Source organism: Lepidochelys kempii, chromosome 10, assembly GCF_965140285.1.
Source record: "Lepidochelys kempii isolate rLepKem1 chromosome 10, rLepKem1.hap1, whole genome shotgun sequence".
Lineage (NCBI taxonomy): Eukaryota > Metazoa > Chordata > Testudines > Cheloniidae > Lepidochelys > Lepidochelys kempii.
Genome location: NC_136389.1, coordinates 72357236 through 72382086, shown reverse-complemented (window position 1 = coordinate 72382086; position 24851 = coordinate 72357236). Strand labels below are relative to the sequence as shown.

At 41.6% G+C, this 24851-nt stretch overlaps 1 protein-coding gene across 6 annotated transcripts in view; it reads left to right on the top strand.

Annotated features, from left to right (window-relative positions):
- Positions 1-24851, top strand: part of AKAP13 (A-kinase anchoring protein 13) — a 330780-nt gene that overhangs the window by 35336 nt on the left and 270593 nt on the right. The window contains exons 1-2 of one of the 6 annotated variants that reach the window (XM_073304197.2): positions 15747-15887; positions 17369-17433. The exons of 4 other annotated variants lie outside the window; for them this stretch is intronic. The gene's annotated coding sequence lies outside the window, so the exon portion shown is untranslated. Of the gene's footprint in view, positions 1-15746; positions 15888-17368; positions 17434-24851 lie in introns of those variants that run through there. One more of the 6 variants, XM_073304198.2, reaches the window with a different exon arrangement.

The window sequence follows — 24851 nt, the reverse complement described above, 5'->3', positions numbered from 1 at the left end:
TGCTGGGTCTGTCCTGTTCCACTCCCTAACCCTGGGGAAGGGGGCTCACTGGAGTTGGATAGGAGGAGGCAGCAGCATTTGGAGCTGGCTGTGGGAGGATGCTTCAAGGCAGGCGTGTTCTGGGCCTCACCTTGTCTGGGGGTAAGGTGAGAGTGTGCGTTGCACAGGTAAAGGAATCCAGGGAGGGGAGGGTTCAGCAGGAGCTGGTCAATTGCTTGAGGCAGATTGCGTGGTGCTCCCTCTACAGGCCCAGTAATGTAACAATTGCTTTTCAGGGCCTGGCTGGTGCAGCTTAGTCCGCGCTCAGTTTGTTAGAAGGGTTCCCCTCCCACCATCATCAGTGCTAGACGATTTAAATTAAACATCAGTAATCTGCAGAAGTCGATCAGAGTGGTTGCACTTATATGCGGACATTTTCTAGTTGCTCTGGGCAAGCTGATGAGTAGGATTTTAAAAGGCTGTAGTCTATTTTACCTACACTTAAAAAATAACTACACTGGGCATTCTCCCGAGAGAGCTGGTGATATCAAATCTTTTACTCTGGTTAAAGCTGGCTAGCTCAAAACCTTCTGCTCAAACCAAATTGAAACCTCCTGGTGCCGGTGTCTGGTGCCAGTGATACCGTCTCTGGTTTGTGACGAAGATGTTCATCTGAATCATCCTTTGAAAATGAAAAGGATCATATAACTTGGTCTCTCTTTTCCCCTGCTCGGCGGAGCCCTTCATTCTGGCCTGAGTCAAGTGAGGAATTTGATCAGACCTGCTAGCGTCACACTCTTTGAACTAAATGAAATGGAATAGAGCTGGGTTACAGAGCTCGGGGGTTTTCTTCTCAAGCTGCCAGAGTTTGGTGTATCAATGAAAATATGCATGAATAGTCTCCGACAGGTTCCTATATACTCCAGTTCAGTTTGCCTGTATCACAGAGTGACAAAAAGGAATCTAGCTACATAGTAATTCTTTCAGCCCAGCTAGCAGTCCGTGGGTGGTGGTGAGGCACTTATGAGTTGTGATATATTGCCAGCTATTTATTCTCGTATGTCTCATTCCTGGATATTTATGCTGTAAGGTACATTCAGAGCTGAACTTTATCTTGGGCTAGATGCTTGTTCCATTTACTAAGAAAAAAATACTGTTGATTAATGCTGGAACACTTTCATGAATTTCAGTGTGTGAAAATAAAATAATGAGGAATAAGAACATAAGAATGTTCAAGTGTCAGTTGGCTTGGCTCTCTAACTGATGTGGGGGTGATGGGTTTTGTTCCCCTCACGAGGGGCGGAGGGGGCAGAGTTGGTAGCACAATTACAGTAGCACTAGTTCGGATATTGTTAAATGCCCTTATGCTGTGATTATACGGGGGTTCATGTTAATTCCAGCTCAGTGTCCCCAAGATGTTTGGGGTCTACTCATAAAATGAACATTTTTTTACCAGAGGATCTGGGGTTGAGTTTCTGACCCTGATGAGAAGTGTTGGAGAATTGTTGGGTCAGATTCTGAGCTGAGTGCCCAGAAGGGGCCCAGTGAGCTTCTATCCTTTTCAGAGTTCTCGAGGGGCAGTAGGTTTCATGAACTCCTTCCTCAGCAGCTAGGATTATGTTTTTAGATGCTTTCTGTGCTTACTCTTGGCGCTCGCTTGCAGGTATTGTCTTTTGCCAGTTTTCTTTACAGTGGAATGCCAGTTGTCTCTCTCTTTATTTTTTAAATTCTTTTTTTCCCCTTTGGTATGTGAAGAATATCACTTGACAAACTAAAAACAAATTTGGTGCCTTCCTGCTTTGTGTGGGATCTTACAGACAGCTATATCAGCTTCAGGAGGAGGTTACGTGATATCTCCCTGTGCTACCGCCACCTCCCCCCTTCCATGATGTTGCCTGCTTCAGTTCACTGTCGCTGGCGGTAGCTGAATCTTTGCCATTTATGCCTGTTTAAGAAGTTAATCTTTCTAAAAGCCATTGAGCTCCTTGGCATAGCACGGTAGCCTTGGCTACGGGTGTGTAAAACAGCATTCCAAAAGCCAAATGTGGAGTGATAAAGAAAAATGTGTGCTGCTGTTTGCAGGATCCTGGGATATGTTTTGTGACTTGGTAACAATTTTTGTTTAATTGCTAGATCAGAGACCTACAGAAGAGCTCTGGGAAGCTCAAAAGCGCTTGTTCCTTCCCCCAACAGAAGTTGGTCCAATAAAAGATATTACCTTACCTACCGTGTCTCTCTAGCTCCGTGATGACATTCAGGTATTTTTGTACTAAAATAAATTGCTTGAGTCATTTCAATGGGTGACTCAGTAAAACCATGGCCCCATTCTTTACACGCAGACTGTCCTTGCCCTAATTAACAAACCAGTTAATTAAAAGTCATGTTAAACAAAACACACAGTGCTTAAAAGAAAGAGGAGAATTAGTGTAACGTTAACTTTACTAGTGCATACTTGAAAAGCATCTACGCATTAGATCCCTCTTCTTAGGTCTGTGTCCTGGGCAGGTGGAAGTGGGTCCTAGATATGATAACCTTATAATTGAGTGCATAAAGGTAAAGGGGACACATTAGCATATTCTAGGACCCACTCTGACATGTTCTTTGGCATTGAGTCCTTCTCTGTTATTTAAAGGCTTTAACACTTTGTGCACTTTTCAAGGGCTAATTTAACCTCTTGGGGCTGAGTTAATCCATGGTGTAATCCCACTGAAGTTACTTCAGGGATGAATTTGGCCCTTGATCCCATTGCCATAGTAATAGTACTGAATTAAACCCTTTGCAGGCTGGTGGTTCCAGAGTTCCTCTACAGAAGTGCTGCTGTGTTTTACATAAACAATCATTAGTTCATCTCACTCATATTCCCCCTTGCCCCACCAATAAAACCCATCCTAAATGCCAGCGAAAGGGTTAATAGGAACAGTTGCATTCCTAAAATGGACCTTATCTTGGGAGACTGCCAGTGTCTGTCTGCTCCTCTCCCATATGCAATACAATACTTGGACTACTTGAAGAATTTTGATATGTCCAGCATGACACTGTTTTGCATCTGTGCCTTGCAGTTTAAGTGGGGCTTGTTGCCAGGTGAAGAGTCCTCTTCTTTTCACACAAGCATGGAAATGAGTCCTGTCACTATCAGGAATTACTTGAGCATACAGATGCGTGTTCTTTAGCATTACCTAGGCTTCAGCAGATTTGCAGTGATGGCTCCTAAGGACAGCAGTACAGAAATGAGTGTTCTTGCATGGAAGCTTTTGGCCTTTATGATTAATGTTTTGAGCTACTGTGGCAATTATGGCTTGCAGGAGGTATGACCTATGTGTTCTTGAATAAAAACATACAGTGAAGGAACTTGCCCAGGCAGGAAGTTGGTCTTATTGCATAAGGCCCATCTGCCTATAGCCCAGGGCTTGGAAGAAAGACATTCAGGCTAGAGTTGGTGCTAAGAAATGATAATGTAATCTGCGTTTTTGTATGTGTGCGCGCTAGAGTTAGGCCAATAAGAGTTTTCAGTGTGGGTGACGTGATTTTAGTAGTAAGGGAAATAGCTTTTGTGTAGCTATAGAACAAGAGAGGCACCACTGGGTGCTACTGTAAAGCAAACAGTAAATGATAATGGTGAGGAGGTGGAATATACTTGTAATGCCTGCACTGGGACTGCACGTGATGTGATTCATCTTGCCTTTCACCAAAAAAATCCAAACCAACCAAAAAGAAAATGGTCTCAGTTCACCAGCGCAGCAAGCTGCCATCTGTAAGATCCAACATCAGCCCTAACTCCGCCCGCCTGAGTTGCAGTTATGGGTGGTGTGGGATGGGCAAAAGAGTTTAACCAAATAAAGATCTAGGGTAAGTCTCACTGAAAGTCAATGGGATGTAGGTTCCCAAGTCACATAGGTACTTTTGAAAATGTTACTCCTAATTTGAAACTTCGCCTTTTGTTCATACTGAACCAAAGCTCAGTTTGCAGGACCAGATGAGTTGTTAATGCTTTTTCCTGCCACCCCTGTAAGCTGCCAGGGTCCCAGTTTGCTGCTGTGGTATATCCTTTCCTAGGCTTCCTACTAGCACGCTCGAGGGCATCCCTGAATAGGTGGGCATTTCCTGGGATATGACTCAGTTTCTCTGATGGATTTATTTACTGCACAAAACCTGTGTGTTTTTTTTTCTGTAATATTTTAGTATGTAACGTTCTTGCTGTTTTTTTAAAAATTGAAGGCTCTAATCTAGATGTTTATTGCATCCAGTGAAATGTGGTGTGCAGTACCATACATGTTCTTAAAGGCCCCTCCCAAAGCAAATGGTTCACATTTTCCACCCATTTCCCTCAAAATTATTCCTATATACTTGAGTATGGAAAGTGCTAAGGAATTCTCATCAAAGTTACATGAGAATTTTCTCTCTCCTTTAGGAGGGAGCCTCTCCCCCATCCCTCCCCCCCCCCCACTGCCTTTTAGCTGTAAGACTTCTACCAGAGCATGGTGTACCTAGAACAAAGGCACAGGCTTGCTGCAGCAGTTAATAATCCCCATGGTGAAGTGGAACTATTTCTCTTCCCTTAGCCAACAAGGTGATCAAAGCATTATGCTAGTTTTATAGATGAGGAGATGGCTTGTGAGAGTTACCTGTTGCTGGCACCTTTGAGAAACATTAAAACAAAGCAGTCAGTTTCTCAGCTTCCTTACTTCAGGGGAAAGGGCATAAAGGAGTCTTTCTCAAGGTGGGTTAGAAATTAACACAGCAGCTGGATTCAGTTTGGAGTGTGCTCTTTGCAGGTGCCAGGTTATTCTGGCTCTACCGACCTACATCCTCTGTATCCCCACAAAACAACATCACTGGAAAGGCTCAGCACTGTGGACTTGGTTGGGATCTCTGGTCCTATACATAATAGAACTAGCACAGTTTGCATAGGTCTCCCTTCTCCTTCTCTCCTCTCACCCCAATTGAGGTTGTCCAGAGTGTACCCTGTAGAATTCTGCTGCGTGACAAAGGGCCACCCCCACATCTTCCTAACAAGAGTGGCCTGCAGAATATATAGGTCCCAGCATGCAACGTTGCCTCTAGATCCGAGTGGAGATTAATTATGGGCTGCTGTGGTCTGCTCCATTATATGCATATTTGGTGTAGCTCTCAGGCCTCTTGCCTATGTGCTTCTTGGATGGACACAGTCTGGACACCGCTGCTGTTAACTGAACAAGTGGTTTTTATCAAACCGTTTCAGAAAGGCTTCTGTTTGGGTATGCGTCCTCCCTCCTCCGTCCGTAACTTTGTGCGGAGGCACATCAGGACTATGCAATAAAGAAACACATGCTTACAATCAAAAAAAGAATGAATTTGCATTCTTCTCTAGTGCTTTTATGTGGGCCCATTGTCTCATGATTCTGAGGCCGCAACAGAGGCACCCAAGCCAAAAATGTATCTGCATTTTTCCATGTCACATGCTGCCCTGCTGGGGCCGTTAATAGCAACTGTTGGAAAAAGAGAGGAGAATAATGCAACCTATCTTACCACCAGGGTGGATTTGATTTAAATCAAATTGATGTAAATCGTGATTTAAATCACTAGTCAGGAAGACTCAATTTAAACATGGATTTCTACATAGAAGTGCATTCTTGTTGGTTGTTATAACCTTAATACATATTCTTCACAACTCAGAGATAGATGTAGGCTTCATTTTTAGAAGCTACACACTATACATTTTTAAAGTGATTTATTTTGAAAACTTTTCAGATTAGTTTTACAGCTATATTAAAAAAAACGATATTAGCTGATATCAAGTGGAGTGCCCCAGGGGTTGGTCCTGGTCCTGGTTTTGTTCAATATCATTATTAATGATCTGCATGATGGGATGAATTGCACCCTCAGCAAGTTCGCAGATAACACTAAGCTGGGGGGAGAGGTAGATACGCTGGAGGGTAGGGATAGGGTCCAGAGTGACCTAGACAAATTGGAGGATTGGGCCAAAAGAAATCCGATGAGGTTCAACAAGGACAAGTGCAGAGTCCTGCACTTAGAACGAAAGAATCCCATGCACCTCTACAGGCTGAGGACTGACTGGCTAAGCAGCAGTTCTGCAGAAAAGGACCTGGATATTACAGTGGATGAGAAGCTGGGTATGAGTTAGCAGTGTTTCCCTTGTTGCCAAGAAGGCCAATGGCATATTGGGCTGTATTAGTAGGAGCACTGCCAGCAGATAGAGTGAAGTGATTATTCCCCTCTATTCGATGCTGGTGAGGTCACACCTGGAGTATTGTGTCCAGTTTTGGTTCCCCCCCACTACAGAAGGGATGTGGACAAATTGGAGAGAGTCCAGCAGAGGGCAACGAAAATAACTTGCGAGGAGAGGCTGAGGGAACTGGGGTTATTTAGTCTGCAGAAGAGAAGAGTGAGGGAGGGATTTGATAGCAGCCTTCAGCTACCTGAAGGGGGGTTCCAAAGAGGATGGAGCTAGGCTGTTCTCAGTGGTGGCAGATGACAGAACAAGAAGCAGTGGTTTCAAGTTGCAGTGGGGGAGGTCTAGGTTGGACATGAGGAAACACTGTTTCACTAGGAGGGTGGTGAAGCACTGGAATGGGTTACTTAGGGGAGGTGATGGAATCTCCATCCTTGGAGGTTTTTAAGGCTGAGCTGGATAAAGCCCTGGCTGTGATGATTTAATTGGTGTCAGTCCTGCTTTGAGCAGGGGATTGGACTAGATGACCTCCTGAAGTCTCTTCCAACCCTAATATTCTATGATTCTGTGAATAACTGGTTATTTCATTTACCAAAGGTAACTGAAGCAGATATTTATGAAGTCACTGAGAGGTGAACTATCTCCAATTCAACAGGTTAATCGTTAATATTTGGAGGATTTTCTTGCCATGCTGTATTAGGAGGAGAACATTATAGAATCATAGAATATCAGGGTTGGAAGGGACCTCAGGAGGTCATCTAGTCCAACCCCCTGCTCAAAAGCAGGACCCATCCCCAATTAAATCATCCCAGCCAGGGCTTTGTCAAACCTGACCTTAAAAACTTCTAAGGAAGGAGATTCCACCACCTCCCTAGGCAACGCATTCCAGTGTTTCACCACCCTCCTAGTGAAAAAGTTTTTCCTAATATCCAACCTAAACCTCTCCCACTGCAACTTGAGACCATTACTCCTTGTCCTGTCCTCTTCCACCACTGAGAATAGTCTGGAACCACCTCTCAGGTAGTTGAAAGCAGCTATCAAATCCCCCCTCATTCTTCTCTTCCGCAGACTAAACAATCCCGGTTCCCTCAGCCTCTCCTCATAAGTCATGTGTTCCAGACCTCTAATCATTTTTGTTGCCCTTCACTGGACTCTTTCCAATTTATCCACATCCTTCTTGTAGTGTGGGGCCCGAAACTGGACACAGTACTCCAGATGAGGCCTCACCAATGTCGAATAGGGGGGACGATCACGTCCCTCGATCTGCTCGCTATGCCCCTACTTATACATCCCAAAATGCCATTGGCCTTCTTGGCAACAAGGGCACACTGCTGACTCATATCCAGCTTCTCGTCCACTGTCACCCCTAGGTCCTTTTCCGCAGAACTGCTGCCTAGCCATTCGTTCCCTAGTCTGTAGCTGTGCATTGGGTTCTTCTGTCCTAAGTGCAGGACCCTGCACTTATCCTTATTGAACCTCATCAGATTTCCTTTGGCCCAATCCTCCAATTTGTCTAGGTCCCTCTGTATCCTATCCCTCCCCTCCAGCGTATCTACCACTCCTCCCAGTTTAGTATCATCCGCAAATTTGCTGAGAGTGCAATCCACACCATCCTCCAGATCATTTATGAAGATATTGAACAAAACCGGCCCCAGGACCGACCCCTGGGGCACTCCACTTGACACCGGCTGCCAACTAGACATGGAGCCATTGATCACTACCCGTTGAGCCCGACAATCTAGCCAACTTTCTACCCACCTTATAGTGCGTATATGTCACCAGACAGACATTTAGATTGTTTGTTTTATTTAACTAGAACAACAAAGTTATGTATTCTGGATTTTTTTTCTTCAACAGCAAGCATAATTTTTTAACAAAACAAGCATATGAATTTTTGAATTTAGTTAAACATTCAAGTTATTTAAAATCAAGTTTGTTTTTGTTAAAATTGTTTTTAAGTAAAATATTTAAATGAAATATTTAAAAAAAACACAAATTAAATCGATTGTCAGCCAGGTCAACATGAGAAACTTAAAATATTGGCTTCTGCAGCTATCTCTGTCATCTTCACCTTCATTTTCCTGTTTGTTTGTCATCTGGAAAAGAAAAACAAACTTTTCTGCTTTCAGGTCCCAAAACACATTCCAAATTGAGAAATCATTAGTCCAAAGGAAGAAAATATTCTTTCTACACCGGCAGAAGAAGCTACTGCTGTTAAAAGTGAGATTATCACTTCAACAGTCTCTGAATCCAAGTGCTTAGGTGACTTCCACCAGTTCACTGGTGTGACTTTCTTTAAAACATCATCAGCAAATGTATATTTCTTGAATGGTTCACCCTTAGCTCCGAAGTTTATTATAATTGGAATTATGGAGGGATGATTGCTGGATGTCCATGTCATAGCCAGCTCCTCTTCTTCAGCAGTTAAGGTTTGACCCTGGCACCAAGTATTAAGAACATTTGCAAGAAAATGAGCTGGAGATAGTGCTTGTCCCATTCATTCTTTTAATGCTTGTAATTTAACTCTGTCGTTGCATATTTCTCTTTTTAAGATCTCACTCAGTTCCTTCCAAATTTCAACAGCATCAGCAATAAAACAGCTATTTCCCTGCATTTTGTTCAAGGCTACAGAAATAAACTTCACGGTACTCAGCATGTGTTCAACATTCTCTTAAGCCCAGTGTTGAGAACTTTGGCTGTGACAGTGCCATCTGTTTTTTCACGATTTTGTTCACAAACTGTCATCACATTAGGCCAGTTCTTGATATAGTGCTTAAAACAGTCCGCTACTGAGTTCCATCACATGTCTTATGGGAGAGTTAGCTTGGTTCCTCCCACTTTTTTCAGAGCGGCTGCTGCAAAGTGGTGTTACGGAAGTATTTTGCTATTTCAACAACATTTGCCTTTATTTCTGGAACACTGAAGTCTTTGGCTAGGAGGTGCATCAGATGAGCACTGCAATCATATGTTATTAGCTTGGGACTGTCTTCTAAATAATTTCTTCTCATCTTGGGTTTGTTTGCAGAATTGTCTGTGATCAAGCTGTGTACTAGACATTTGAATTTTTTTTCAGTTTGTTATAGCTTTTACTGCTACTTGCAAGTATTCTGCTTTGTGTGCATTTCCTGATGATATAATTGTTTCTGTAAGGAAGACATTCCTTTTTCTGTTGTCACACAAGCACATATGACAGGATCATTGTGGACATTGCTCCACCCATCAAGACTCAGGTTAACAATTTCACCCTCTAGACCCTTTGCATACTGCTCAATTTCTTTCATACACTTTATCCAGCAATTTGCCTGTGACATCTGCTCTGTTGGGTGGACTGAGTCCTTGTCTTAATGATTGAACCATATTAATGAATTGTGGGTTCTCAGTCATACGGAAAGGAGAGTTTGTTGCATAAACAAACCAGGCAATTTTTTCATCAGTTACCTCTTTTTGTAATCTGCTGGTTTTTATCACAAACTTATCTGTGGTTGTTTCTGGATGATGGAGGTTTTTTTTCTTTTTGCTACAGGTGATATACTGTGGCTATGTGACATACATGACGTTACTGAAACACTATCATTGGCAGATAACTCTGAAACTATAGAAAATGATGATGATCTTGAAGGTGGATAGTCTTCAGAATCCTGTATGTTGAGGATGGAGTCTCCTAAACAAATAAGTCAATGCAGTTATTTAATTATTACTACCATACTGCTCATTTAGTATTACTCGTTGCATTCACTGACACTCAGTACTACTTTAAAGGTGAAATTGTAACAGGAAGATCTGCCTATTTCAGCTATTTATTTTTTATCATAGCTGCATCTAAAATGATAGTACCATAGAGTAACAGCTATATTTTTTGCTCAAACATGAGAATTCAAGAATAATCCAGAAGGAAGACAGGCAGTCCTTAAGAAAGAAGTATGAAAGATCCTGCATGTTCAGACATGTTCCTTTCGTCATCTTCAGTGTAGCTTTCTCCTGAGAAGGAACACTTCTCATGATGTTGTTTCATTTGGGCAACCAGGCCTTGCATTTCTCTGTTGCACTATTTGCATTTTGCACGAATACCTGTCTTACCCGCAGGTAGAGGAACTCCATTAAAATATTCCCAAACTGGGTCTTTCTTACGGCCTGCTGCCATTATAGGTTTTTCCTTCTAGTGAGAGAATGGTATGGTAGATCTCAAATCAATGAAGGCTACACTCAGAAAGACCTCAAGACTTCTGGAATATGCTGCTCAAACAGTTTCACTTTTGTTTCTACTGCCTGTCTCTCCCTTCTCGCATTTATCTCCAGATGTCTTCTCCTTGTCCAGATCTATTCTGCCCCCAACAATCTTCTAGTCATTGAACTTTTTGAAACTTTTCACTTTTAGAGAGAGGTAAGGGATTGACTCTGTGTACACCAATTTGCAGAGGGACAATAGGGTTGAGGTCTGTTATTGACAGGACAAGGAGTAATGGTCTCAAGTTGCAGTGGGGGAGGTTTAGGTTGGATATTGGGAAAAACTTTTTCACTAGGAGGGTGGTGAAACACTGGAATGCGTTGCCTAGGGAGGTGGTGGAATCTCCTCCCTTAGAAGTTTTTAAGGTCAGGTTTGACAAAGCCCTGGCTGGGATGATTTAATTGGGGATGGGTCCTGCTTTTGAGCAGGGGGTTGGACTAGATGACCTCCTGAGGTCCCTTCCAACCCTGATATTCTATGATTTCTCACCTCTCTCTTTATATTTATTTATTTTATTTATATAAAAACATTTTTGCTGTTAACAAGCATGTTATCTCTGGAGACATAAATCCACAGTTTGAGAACTACAAAACTAAGCATCTCTGATGGTATCTTCTAGACTGAGCACTGAGTCCCTGAGTCACTGGGTAGATAGAAAGATTAACCTAAGTAATCTATACAGAAGCCCCTGGAACCCCATAAAATTGGGTCCCTAATCCATGAACTATTGGAACTCATTTACAAAACTTTTCTTAAACATTACATGACTATATTGTCTCATACTATAGAATTAGAATTTATAATCCCTATTCCATGGTGAGATTTCTTTGAGCTATAATGTATCTTAATTAAATTTATCTTTAGATAGGCTTTTTTCTGAAAAAGGCTTTTATCAAAAAAATCCAATTTTAAATTAAAAAAAATCAATTTTTTTAAATTTTTTAAAAAAATCATTGATTGTTATCCACCCTGCTTACCGCAGGTCTGTATGGGAAGCTGAAGATAACTTTCACAGCAAGTTAAAACCTGACCACTCTCTCCAACCCCTCTCCTTCTGCACCTACCCTGCTATGAATAAAATGTCCATTCTTCAGCTCCTGGGTGACTAGTAGCAATAATAAAGGATGTCTCCAACAGTTCGTGATGGAAAACTTGTTTCAAATAACTCAAGTGGGAGATGTGCCTAGGAAAACAAGATACAGTTGCAGGAGGGAAGATTTCAAGTGCAACTTAAAGTATTTAGAAACGTCTGAGAGGAGAGCAAGTATATAGGGAAAAGAAACTCTCACAAAAGGCCCCACCAAATTCTTTCAGAAGGAGGAGAGTGCAACCCCTAAACCCAAAGGTGTCACCAAATAATAATTGACCAGTTTTTCTTCCCCACGCTTGAAGCATGAAATTGAAAGATGATCCTCGTACATTTATCTACTTCCTTCATGTTCTCTTTTCTCAACCCCTCATTCTTTATGATGATGCAAAAACAAACCATTTAAAATACACTTTATAAGAAAAGATAAAATAATATTTTTGAACTGAACCTTTGGATCATTTGATGGCCTTTTTACTCTATCATATCCTAAAACTTGGAGAAGTCCCTATGTACTCAGTAATCCACTTACACATAACCAGAATATGAGTCCATTGGTTTTAATTAGGAACATTCCATAATCAAACAAAGTGAGGTCAAAAACTATTTCTAAAGTTCTATCCCTAGTCCATATTTCTCTTTTTTTTTGTTTGCAACGTACAAAACACGTCTGCACAATTTAAGTGTTTCTTTTACAGCTCACCATTCTACTATTTCTATATATGAGAACAATCTGGAATGACACCCTTTGCACATTGCGTTTAATACATGCAGTGTGAACAAAAAAACAAAACAAAACTCCAAAGCCAGAGGGTGATGTTTGTAGGATTTCTCTTGGGTTTTTTTTTATGCCACTTCTGTGCTTTTTCAATTTACATTCCAGCCCTTCTTGTCAGTGGAAGATAGATGTACATCATTTAGTATTTCTATTTACTTAAGATGTTGGAATGTGAAGTTCGTCTTTATTTCTATCTCTGCCCCCTGCCCTCCCTTTTGAAATGTTAAGTCAAAGAAAGTCGGTTTTAAGGTCAGGGCTAGGAATGGAGACATTTGAGCCACCAAACAAATAGCATGGCTTGTTCTAATCAGTTACATGTACTGTTGCCATTGAAGCCTTGTTGGAAACAAGAAGCCAGTAGATGTGTTTGTATTGAGATTTAAGTGACCAACAAAATAAAACAAAACAATCCTTAAACCTTCTCTCTCATTGGCATTTTTGCTGCAGGGATTTCCACTTCCAGGAAAGCTCTTCTTACTGCTCCAGTGTTGAGGATTGGAAGTGTGGTGTTTGAATTCGGAAGAAGGAGAGTAACATTTGGACTTTGGAAGTTTATAAAGCCAATTCCTGTATATTAACTTTTCTTCTGTTAATTGCTAAGCTGGTGGTATTAATTCCCTGTGGTTTTAATGTGGGCAGATTAGTGCCTCTTATAATGTTTGCTAGAGATGCATCGTTGTTCCATGAGAAGATTTCAAATGCTGGTGCTGTAAAATATGCAGCATCAAGACATTCTGCTGCATCGTATTCCTGATGTTCTTTAAATGTAAATATTACTGAGGATTCCTTTTTTTAAATTTCAATTTACTGGGTACATTGTTACATTAAAATAATACATAAAGAAAAAACAAAAAAACTGCACCCCTGTGAAAGTTTTTCAGATCCTTGTTTCACTTCAAACTCTGAGCTTGCCCGGGTTGTTACAACTTTCATAGACCTTTGAGTGACTTGGTCCTCAGTTTCTAGCAAACTGTGGCTGATTTCACATCAAAACTAGACACAACTCAGTGCACCCAGTTTGAGTCTTTTCTAAGGCACAGCCTGTGTGGGTGCAGTGAACCCTGTGCAGGACAAAACTGAAGATGAATTTCCCATAAACTCCTCCATACCAAAAGATACTATAGAACGAGCTGTGCTTCTACCAAGCATTTCCCACTTCCCTCTCCCTTTCTTTGAGGTTCAGTCCTTCAAAGTGCTGAGCATTCTGGGCCTGATCCAGCAAAACACTATACCACATACTTTAGGCATACGCACCCTCCCCTTAACTCCAAGCATGTGCTTAAATGCTTTGGCCCTAATTCAAGAAAGTGCTTAGCACGTCACAGTATTGAGTGCAACTCCTCACTTGGACACTGAGCATTTACTTCCCTGGCCCTTTAAGGGACCGATCCAGAGGCATCTTGTTCCTGTTGCTTTCAGGGTGAGCAGGATTGGGACTTAGGTGTGTTGCATTCCAATTAGGATCAGTAATTAGGGTGATGAACAGGGTTAAGAGGAGTCTTATGTTGCTAGTGAAAACAAATAGTATTAATACCAGTTCAGGCCCCTAAGAAAATTGACACTTCCGTTGGGGTTCTGTTGGGCTCGTGCTTCCATCAGTCTCAAGGCCAAAGAGGAATACAACAGAATGACTGAACAGTTATATGAATAAAGCTATATTCTAGCATGAGCAATGAAATAGCTGTCACGGGGGGCCCAATGGATGCCCTTTGTAGTGTAAGGGAAATACTTCCTAAAATAATTGCAAATCTCACAACAAGAGGAGGAGGAGGAGAATCAAATATATTAGCTGCATTTGTGAAGCGCCAATTAAGAAAATATGCCTACGTTAAAACACACTTTAATGAATAAAAAAAAACATAATCCAGGTTAGACATCGCTTTGCCTTATTGCTCTTGTGTACATGAGGATGGAAGGGTCCTGGAGCGGAGCAGGAGCTAAATGCAGCAAGGTGAATCAAGGGCAGAGCAAGAGGCTTAACTTGCAATTTCCTTGTTTTTGTTGGTTTAAGTCTGCTCCTTCGCATTGTGTTAATGTTTTGTAGTTCATTTCCTCAGTTGTTTAAGGAATGGCAGAGGTGGGAGCTGGGGACAGGGGTCAGAGGTGAGGCATGCAAAGCTTAAAGCAAATTTGCTATTCGCTCCTGATAGATATGTACATACTTTCTCAGTAGGTCAAAAGAGAGTTGAAGTGCTGGTGGTGGTCTGGCTGCGCTGCCTTTAACTTATTTTTAACTAGTTTAAAACTTTGCCGTGCATCCCTGGAGTGTGCACGCACACTCTTTCTCTCCTGCAAGATGCACTGACTCCGACCGATCCATGTAGCTCAAAAAGAATTGGACTCAGTGAGACAGAGAGTGTGCTGGCAGCCGAATGGGAGCTGATCTTTCTTGGTCCCAAGCTCTCTTTTCTAGCCACAGCACCTTTACACTTTCCCTTTTGGTTGAGATGGAAATTGCAAAGGAAGAAATACGCACTTCAAGCTGTTGAAAAATTACCAAAGGCAAGATACACATCAGGGCTACTGGAGGCAAAGCCCAATCTTCCATTGCAGGTGTGAGCATTCATAGACAGACCTCAGCAGGTAGTTATCTTGAGGCTGGAATTGCGGGGTGGAATTATTATTAAATTCTCTGACTTGTGCTGTACAGGAGGTCAAACTAGATGATCATAATTGTCCCTTCTGCCCCTAAAAGCTATTAATCAAAATCTCCTTTTTATTTCTCTCCCCCCCCAATAAAACTCCCCAAACAAAACCAACATAAGGAGAAGTGGGCCCTTCCTAGAAATAGTTTGGAAAAATGTTCTGGGTAGAAACTATTTCTCTGATTTATTTTTTGGTCTCTTCCTTCCTTCCTTCCTTCTCACTTACTTTTAGTGGCTTAGGACATTTACATGAAAATAGGATTCTTGTTGCTTAGGAGTTAATCTGCTTCTGTTGCTTATTCCGCACCTGAAATTCTCAAGAGATCCATTACTGGCAGCCTGCAAATGAAATGGCCTGTAGGAGAGGGGAGTCGTTTCTTTTAAGTTACGGGTGAAGCGGTGTTGCTTCTCTTGTTCCCCTACCGTTTTTTCTCTTCTCTCCCTGACTGTCTGTTCCCAGGTTAGTAGAAAAGGAGCACAGCTGGTCCCTTAACCTTCCATACTGTAAGTAGTTTAAATCTGAGAGCTTGGGCATTTTAGTGGTGACACCGATGGCCCTGGGATTTATTGTTCTCTTAAAGCAGACTATTAATTCTAAAAATTATCCTTGTAAGAGTGTAACTTTTAATAAAAATTGCCCATAAACTTATATAATTAAGGAAATGGATTTTCTATTCCTCTAAAACTTGCTGACCATGCATATTTTGGGTTATCTCTGCTCTTGCTAACTCCTTCTACCTCCACCTGTTCAACATGTCTCTTGATAGCAGATATGCATGTTGCATACTCCAGGGACAGGTGAGGCGAACAGATTAACTCTTCAGAAACACTACTTTAACCCCTTCTGTCTGTGTTCGCAGATCTGTGGGCAGGTGTTGAAGTTTACAGAAGGTGGTATAATTCAACTTACCATTCCTAGAAATACCACCCTTTTGTGCCTTTCAAAGTGGTAATTCCTGAGGTATGAGGCACATTGCCTCCTAGAATGCTGTGGCATCCTACATGTGAGTATCCGTGATGAATGGACCTCTCTGTATCAGGGTTTTATTTCAGGCTGCAGGATTGTGTCCTAGGTGTATAATCCTGAATGTGCTGCCATGCAGTTGATAAACTGCTATGGCGGCAGGACAAACTGTAATATTAGGGATGTTTGGGAGTGCTGGTGAGCAAACAAGAGAAATGCTACACAGCATAAGATGTGAGCTACTGAGGAAGACTCAACGATTTAGAAGTGCTGCTAATGTCCAATGCCAGGGGCACTTGGAGAAGGTGGGAGAAACAGGTTTTAGAAAAAAATGTATCTTACCAGCCAGCATCTCCTATCAGAATCATTATCTCCAGAAAAGGCAACTCAAGCAAGGTGAGCTGGGAGCAGTGAGGGAGAATGGAATCATCTGTTATACATGAGACCAATATTAGGCAAAATCCTCATTTAAAATCCTATAGCTGGCTTTCCGAAGGTCCTGAGCACCTGCAGGTCCTATTGACTTCAATGGCTGTTCTGTACCTCGGAAAATCAGGCCATTACCCCCAGTTTTTGGTCTGTGACAAGGCACTTGCATCTGGATATGTTTTTGAAATGAAATCAGAGAGAACATCTGTCTCCCAGGGTAACGCGAAAGGCCTGTGGGTGAGCTGCAGCAGTGTGGTTGTGTTGGTGGAGTGGCTCTTTTGGGTCTCCAATAAGAAGTTCTGTGCTCTTGGGGGAGCAGGTCCTGAGTTTGAATCCTGTTGCCTGCTGATGTGTGGAGGGATGTGTGTGTGCACAGTAGCTTAGAACATACTTGTTACTACTGTTGGTATAAAATGATGCGTATAGGACTGCAAATACTCACAAGCCTTTACAAATATAGAGCAAACCCCATTCCCGGCCCTGGAGTGCATATTGTTGAAGGCCTTGATCCTGTAACAGACTGTAGGTGCTTAACTAACCATGTGGGTCCTCCCCTTGACTTCAGGGAGGCCATGCAAATACACATATCCTGAAAGCTTTGTCTTTCAAAGAGCTGTTTTCTCCTTCCACCCCTCAACTTTTGCCTTAGTGTTAAATTGTTTATGGTATTGCTGAGAGAGGCGGGGAGACGAGGGTGGAAGATTATTGGCAGTTATAGGAACTGGGAGAGGGAAGATCCAAGAGATCTGAAGTCACATTTACAAACCCTATTGCAACACGCGACCGCCCATGGGTGTTAGTCTAGGTGAATAGTGGTGCCGTCACTTGCCCTATACGCATGTGGAAATGCAGGTAGTTCACTATATGCGGTAATGCTATTGTATTGCAATAGTGCCTAGAGGCCCCACTGAGAGAGGGCCATATTATTCGAAAATACAGTTGACAGGTGCAATGAGTGAAGGTGCATCTGTCGTTCCATGTTATAACATTTGAACCCTACGTATCTTGGCCAGTTCGCCAAATTTCTTGAGTAGCCGCTTGAATCTGTGGTCATCCTTTAGAAATAAGACTTTCACTCTGCTTTCACCAAAGATTTCTGACTTCAAGAGATGGTGAGGAGGAGAGGCTACCACAGCGCCATGAAGGGAGGCACAAAGGTATACGTTACTGTGCTGTGTAATGCCACAGTATTCTTGCTGTAGGCTTTGTGCCCAGCAAAGTACTCAGATTGATTTACTTGCTTTTGGGATGTTTTTCTTCCCGCTACGTCTTACAGTGCTGGTGAAGTCATTGTGTGGTCAGTTTTGTGTCTCACAGTCTTGGCTTTGGTATAATGGGGGGGACGCTTTTCAAAATCCCGTTCATGTCACACACCTTGTCTTCTTGTAAACTTTACAGGAGGAGTCTGCTGGTGCAACTAGGATTTAATGATGCTGCCTGAATTGTTGTTACCTCAGAATACAAAGCAATGGCAGGTTCTGATACCTAGTGTGATGCTGACGTCTGCCTCCAGGCGCAAGTGAATTACATCCATACGCTGACTCTCTTAGCAATCATTTTAATTTCACTTGCAACCTGAGCCTGTTTTTCCTCCCTTTAGAGCCATTAAAGTACATGGCATTTGTGGCTCTGTGTTGTTGGGTGGACTCTGGCTCTCGTTGTGACTTACTAATCCTATTTAACAAATCCTTTTAGTTGTTTACCCGAGATACGCTGCATCAGTGGTTTTCAACCTTTTTTCATTTGTAGACCCATAACAAATTTCTAATGGAAGTGTAGACACCTTTGGAAATCTTAGACATAGTCTGTCGACCCTTAGGGGTCCGTGAACCATAAGTTGAAAACTATTGCACTGCATCATTATGAGGCATCTCCTTAAAGATATTATTGTTGCATCCTTCCTGTCTCCCTTTGGAGGAGCAGGAAAGTAACTGGGTGAAAACAATGCTGCCCTCTGCATTGGCCTGGTTTCTCTCAAAAATATTAATCAAAAGCAAATTGAAGTAGTGAGCCCATCAAGAAGTGCCAGTGATGGGCTTGAGATCCTCAGGTAAAAGATGCTCTATAATTGCAGTGTGTTCATTTCCAGCCATCTGCAACAATATTGTAAATTATTTGACCTACTGCAGTTAAGCCCACACCAGATTTGTAACAACAATAGCCAGAGATAAGTTCTACTTCTACTGCAGAAATGATTCTGTAATAAATGAAACAAAGTACAAATGAACTTTAACTTTCCGGCTTTTGCTGCTGTGCACTCAGTGATATTTGCACAGTGAACAACTCCGACTTCTATAATAACAGTGCCTGCTTTTTGGGACAGAATGTTTTCCAAGGTCTTGGAAAGATAAGAATTGAGAGTGTTCCAACACGCTTCTTAAACGTGCATTGCATGTGTTTAATGTAACCAGGAACAAACTGACTTTTCTGCTCAAAGCAGGGTTTATTTAAAACAAGGAAACAAAATACAATCCAAACCCCTCTTTTACATTTGAAAGCCAAATGGAATTTTTCTCCCCTTCTAGTTGTCTTGCTCTGCCCCATTTTTCAACATTAACCTTGTCATAGTATCAAGTTCTCTTGTGCTTCGTGGAATGTGGAGGTCTTATTGAATGTTACCTTGGAAAAGCAATAGCTGAATGATTTCGGGGGAGGGAGGAGAGCAAGGGAATGCATAGTAGGATGCATTGCAGGAGTGAATTGTTCTTAATTTGGAGTTTAGTATGAGAATTTTGAATAGTTTGTTTTCCAAGTGAATGAGGAATATTAATATGTTGTTTCCATAATGGATGAGCATTTTTATAGAGGGGAAAAAATATATGGCATTGTTTTTCAAAGTATATTTCCAGATACTATAGAACATCAAATGGAGGCTTTTCCCATACCCATTTAAACCAAACATATGAACAATCACTAGCAAGTATTAGTAAGTAAACAATTTGCAAATGGATACTGTTCCCCCCCAGCTAATCAGCACTTGAGTTTTCCAATTGATTATGAACACCTTGATTTTTCAATAGCATTGTCTGTGCTCTTTTTCTAAATCTAAATAATACTTCTGAGGTCTTACACCAGTGTAGCACTTTTCATCTGTTAGATCTCTGAGCCCTTTACAAAGGGAAGGGGAAATAATACTGCTAATCTGATACTTCTAGTTATTGGCGTGTAAAATACAACTAAAAATGTTGAACAACCATAAAAAGAGGAATTTGGAATGAAATGCCTTTTCGCTTTCAAATTAATGTTGTAGTTTTAAATAAGCATTACTGTTTGGCAGTGTTTTAATGAAGGAAGTGTAACAACAAAATAAAAAACTCTCCTTGTAGCAGTCTCCTGGGCATGACCACCTCCCCTCCTCACAATCCCAACCTAGCTGCGAATATCCAACCAATGTCTAAAGAACCCCAGGCCTTGTGTGATTTATGGATGACTCCAGTATAAACTGACCCTGTGCTGACATTGCCTCTGGATCAGTGTCCAGCTGGGAGTTAAAACATACAACACAGTACAACTGTGGTGACTTCTGTAAACTTAACCGCAGTGAAACCAATTCAATGATCTGTTGGGAACAGCGTCTTTCTTTGGTGTACATGGCTCCTCTTGCTCTTTGCTGAAAAGGGAAGTTCTTCACACCTGGGAGAAGAGAGCTGTGCAGCTAGGACAGACTTGCCACATATATTATTGAATTTGAAGGTTTTCGCACAGATCAGCCTCACAGTGATGCTTTTTTTCATTTTGATGCTTTTTCTGTTTTAGGTGATACTGCTGATGGCAGTGCTGCTAAAACACTTCATTCAATGATGTTTACCCCATAGCTCCTGATGGAATGGAAGTAGGGTATATTTGGCTAGGATCTAGCTTGTTTAACATCAAGCGGTGGTTGAGGGAAAGTAGCAACGGGTGGGGAAAAATGATGTGTAGTCTGTAAGATTTCTACTAGCTGCCTCAGTGTTTAGTTGTCTGAGCTGTTGTGCAAGCCAGTATGTAATCTGAGATTCAGTTGCAGTTTTTTGTTGCATCATTAGACTTCCTCTTTCATTATTGGTTTAGGAACATTATATAGATCTTCTCATTAATGTAATTATGTTAAATACTACATCGCCTCAGTGACGTGTTGTTTTGAGCAGTCAAACGATTTAATTCTAAGGTTGCCTACTTGATGTTCAGTTTGGCAAATCTGGGCAGATCAGCACCAGATTAAAAGCAGATATTTGTGAGGCATTAGAACACTAGAAAAGGCAGTCTGTGGCCCATTTTGGGAGCCTCTCTAGCTGCCAACTCATTTCTGTGTGCTAAGCAGCATGGTCTAGTGGGTAGGGCACTGAACTGTGGGGTCAGGATCAGGGTTCTGTTCCCACCCCTCTGCCAGTGATCTGGTGTGAGACCTATGCAAGTAATTTCTCCTTTCTGTGCCTCCATTACCCTTCTTACAGTTTGTCTGTTTAATCTGTAAACTCTGTGACATAGGGACTCTTACTATATATAGGCAAAGTGCTGAGCACAATGAGGCCTCACTCTTGGTTGAAGCCTCTAGGCATAGAAATGATAATTTGATGGGGGGAATTTGCTCTTTGGGGTTAAGAATCTCATATCCATATAAAATATGAACACTCTCACTGAGGCAGTGTTTATTTCCTTCTTGTTTTATCCTGTACGGTTGAATCCATTTTAATGAATAGCTGATCTGGCTGAACTTTTGTTTCATACTCATCGCTGTGGTATCTGATGTTCTTAATTTTATATTTTACAGTGATTTTTTTCTCTTCTTTCCCACATATTTTCTGTGTGTGTAACGGATTTGTTGTTGTTTTGTGGGAAAGTCAAGTTAAATAATTGAGTTCTATTTTAAGTACTTCTATGACCCCAATTACTGCTGTATTTGAGCACCTCACAATTTGTAATGTATTTATTTTCACAACATCCCTGTGAGGTAGGGAAGTGCTACTGTCCCCATTTTGCAAATGGGAACTGAGACACAGAGAGACTGTCCTGGTCTACACTGAAAAGTTACATCAGAGTAGCTACATCTCTCAGAGACGTGAAAAACTTGCACCCCTGAGAGATGCCGTCTAACCCTCGGCATAGACAGTGCTAACTGGCCACCTAGCTACTGCCTCTCGGGGAGGTGGTTAATTATAGCTATGGGAGAACCTCTCCAGCCACTGTAGTAAGTGTCTACACTGAAATGCTACAGTTGTGTAGCTGCTCTAACCACTAGGACCATCTTTTCTCTGAATTTTGCATTTAGTTCTGAAGGAGGTGAGATTTTTTTGGGTATTCTGCCATCTCCATGAGAGAGTTCTGCAGTCATAGGCCAGCTGCTGAGAAAGCTCAATCCCCTGTGCTTGCTACCCTCATCATTCTAGCTAGCTGTTCCACTGGAATATAGCTGCTGGCGAGTCATGGTTATATAGATAGAGGTAGAGCCTTGCGTACCTTCGGCAACCCATATAAAAATACTGATCCATTTTGGATTTTTCTCCAGGGTCAGCTGCTTAATTTCCTAGGAATAATGAGTTGCAATACGTTTAGGTTCTGTTTACGTTTACTTCTCTGCTCTGAAAAATACCACATCCAGTAGCAACAAAATACTGTTGCCCAAGGACACCTGCTTATAGGAGTGAATCCATCCAAAGAATGCATGGTATTTGCTTTTCCCAAATTGTTGTGCACTAGAAACTTTGCCTCTTGCAAGACCACTTGTGAATATGTGTTCACAAGCTAGGGAGAGAAACCCATCCTTTTAGGATGGAGCATGGGCTTTCCATCTGTAAAATAAGGATTGAGATGCTCCATCAGCAGTGCCTCAGCCTGTGGGTTAGCAATGACAGTGTTCCTGTGGTGCTGAGCTTGCTGTTCTTTGCACTTCCTGCACATTTCCTGGTCTGTGGATGAGGGTTTATTTTGGGCTGTGGCCCATGTTAACAGAGGGGATAACTTGTTTGCATTATAGTCTGAATGTCCTTGTAGAAGAGACGTCATCCTTTGTGTCTTGTACTAACAGACGGGCTGTGCCCCCTGGAGGGGAAACGCTAACACCAAGAAGGAGGATCCATGGTGTCATTAGTACGCTTTCTTTTGAGGAGAGGGTTGTAGGCTTGAGTCATTATAGCAATTTGATGTTGCTTGGAGTTATGTGCCAAAAAAAAATTATTAAAAATTAAAATACAGTTCTTCGTCTGGAGATGGAAACTGGGTCTTAGTATGAACCTTATAACATTAGGGCACATCATCAATCAGTATTTTTAAAATCCATAAAAAGTTTATAGAATACTCTTGCTGTCCCCCAAATACACTGAACATGGTGATGCAGACCCTGATATGGTTCTCCAAGAGCTTACTTTTTTTAACAAACAAAAATATTATTAATACTCATAGTATGAAGGTTGTGACACATTCCAGTAAAAGCAAGACTGGGTCTCTGGGTTCAATCCTGCTCTCATTAATATGTATTTCTGAATATTTTGGTTGTGCACAGAAAGTGGGCCACACTTTCTAATTCTGTCTAAACAGTGGGACAAACTTCCAAAAGCCTTCTGTGAGCTGCTTTTATCTTCTGAAGGACCAGTAAAAACTGAAGAGGATATTCTGTAACCAGAAAGGCTATGTATATATGTTATGGCAATGTATAAATATGTGCATGCAAATACAGCCATCAGCAAAGGGGGTAAAAATTCTGTTCAAAACCTTGTAGATGGGACAGCAGTTTGGGGATGTAGCGAGGGCAGTCAACAGTTTCATTGGTTTAATTTGATACTAAATTGTAAAGTGGGGGTTGTTGTGGTTTTTGAAGGGAGTCATTGCTATGGGATTGGCCTAATTTGGGTGTCTTGGTCATTATGAGGTCCCAGCTGTAGCAAACAGTTCAAAATAATCAATTGTTTATCTTTCAGAGTAGCAGCCATGTTAGTCTGTATCCGCAAAAAGAAAAGGAGGACTTGTGGCACCTTAGAGACTAACAAATTTATTTGAGCATAAGCTTTCGTGAGCTACAGCTCACTTCATCGGATGCATTCAGTGGAAAATACAGTGGGGAGATTTTATATACACAGAGAACATGAAACAATGGCTGTTACCATACAGACTGTAACAAGAGTGATCAAGTAAGGTGAGCTATTACCAGCCGGAGAGAGAGAAAACCTTTTGTAGTGATAATCAAGGTGGGCCATTTCCAGCAGTTGACAGGAGCGTGTGAGGAACGGTGTGAGGGGGAATAAGCATGGGGAAATAGTTTTACTTTGTGGAATGACACATCCGCTCCCAGTATTTATTCAATCCTAGTGTAATGGTGTCCAGTTTGCAAATTAATTCCAATTCAGCAGTCTCTCGTTGGAGTCTGTTTTTGAAGTTTTTTTGTTGAAGAATTGCAACTTTTAGGTCTGTAATTGAGTGACCAGATTGTTTATCTTGTAGCTCATTGGTGCCCAATTTTTGTGCTCCATTTGGATTTGTTGAAAGCTTAATTATTACAATTAAAACAGATTCTGAGATATCTGTCAAAACCATTGAAGCTTGCAAAGCGGAAAGTACATAACACTTTTCAAAGGAAAAGAAAATAACCCGTATTTTAAAAAAGGAAATAACTTTAAAAATGTGGCTTCTGGCTTTGTTAATGTTTGTTTTTATTTTGTTTTAACTGAAGGATAAGCAAGCCTGTGTTTCAGCTTACTTGACTCTTCAGGGGAAATTAGAGGACACCTGTCAATCACTGGTTGGATCTTTCTGTCTTTGCCCTGAAATTGTTTGTAAGCATTTTTTTAACTGAGTATAAATCACTTTTCTTAAGTCAGTGCTAAAGGACATTGTTGTTCATTTTGCATCTAGAAGTACAGAGGTTGGTCCTTTGAAAGTGTAGTCCTTTTCTTGTAAAGGCAATGTCTGAAGCTGTCTCACTCTAAGCAGTCAAGCTTTGGGGGACACACGTGGCCCACATTTCAGCACATGGTTTGTAACTCCCAACCCTGCCAAAGGGCAAACCTAATTCTGGCACTGGAATTGTATCTTTAAAATTGTGCAGACTCCCATCACCGCCTGCCAAAACTCAATCTCATCAATAATTCACCAGTGATTTGGGCAGAGTATTCTCCAATCTTCTCAGTGTGAAAGGTTGCATTTAGACCTGAGTGACACAACGATCTGCCATCCAATGATCATATTTTGCCAGATGGGACAAAGGTATTTCTCAGATCAGAAATAGATTGTTTAGTTGATGAGCTGGTGGCAAACTGTGACTTCTGTTTAACTCTATTTATTTCATTTTTACCAACACCACCATCACCTTGCTTGTCTGGTTGGTTCAGCTGTGTGTTCTGTCCCTCACATAGGTTGTAAACTCTCTGAGGCCATGATTGTCTTCTCTGATACTTACCCAGTGTCTAGCACAATAGGACCCTGATTGGGGTTTCTGTGCAACCCTAATAATAATTCACAGAGGGCTATATGAGAAGAGTTCTGAGGTGCCACTCTTGGAGACATCTCTAAATAGTGTGCCAATCCAAAAGCTTAAGGATAAATCCGCTTTATGTTGGCTTAGGCTATTTGCCAAGATAGTAATCACAGTTGGTTTCATAGATGC